This window comes from Rattus norvegicus, chromosome 18 (genome assembly GCF_021556685.1).
Source record: "Rattus norvegicus strain SHRSP/BbbUtx chromosome 18, alternate assembly SHRSP_T2T, whole genome shotgun sequence".
In the NCBI taxonomy this organism is placed as follows: Eukaryota; Metazoa; Chordata; class Mammalia; order Rodentia; family Muridae; genus Rattus; species Rattus norvegicus.
Window position 1 is genome coordinate 50,040,346 of NC_141551.1, and position 664 is coordinate 50,041,009.

General features: G+C 46.7%; 1 non-coding gene across 1 annotated transcript; it reads left to right on the forward strand.

Annotated features, from left to right (window-relative positions):
* The first annotated feature begins 259 nt into the window (after positions 1-259).
* Positions 260-404, forward strand: LOC120098369 (small nucleolar RNA SNORA48). The gene has a single exon (XR_015643183.1). It is a non-coding gene; the product is annotated as a small nucleolar RNA SNORA48 (small nucleolar RNA).
* Positions 405-664: the final 260 nt, after the last annotated feature.

The following is a 664-nucleotide window of genomic DNA, read 5'->3' on the forward strand; positions in this document are numbered from 1 at the left end:
TCACTTGGAAGACCCGCAGAGACCAAGAAATTAATAAAGAGTGGTGGGAGGGTGATTTCAGGTGATGCAGTAGGATTAGGGATGAAGGGAATAATGGAACAGGAAGGAATAAATGGGGTAGAAGAGGGAGGGTATGGTAGAGAAGGGAGTCTCTGGAGGGATAACTAATGCTGAAGACCTTTTAAAAGTTACATGGAAACATACTACTATAGAAGCTTCCTAAATATATGCTTGCGTATATCTAAAAAAGTAAAAATGGTGTCCCCTGGCAATGGGCAAACAGACACCTTGTTGGTGGTGGTGTTTTTATATCAATCAGTGGCAGAGCAATTGGCAGTCCTTTGATCATCCTAGCTTGATGCCTAGCTCAGTGGTCATAGCTGTTTTATGCCTAGGACACATAAAAATCAGATCACATCCGGGTAGCAGAAGCATGGGAGGAGGAAGACAGAGACCTGCATTCTGCCGTGTCACACAGTGCATGTGAAGGAAGATACCCACAGCTCTTCTCTCTGCCTCTGGTACAGATGGGCCACAGACACACAGAGCTCTGCCTACCACCACACAACCCAGCAAGGACAAAGGAAGACAAGGCCTGCAACCACCATACCATCCACAGACTCCTCTCTGGTGCACACAACACCCAAGCCATCATCCCTTGTCA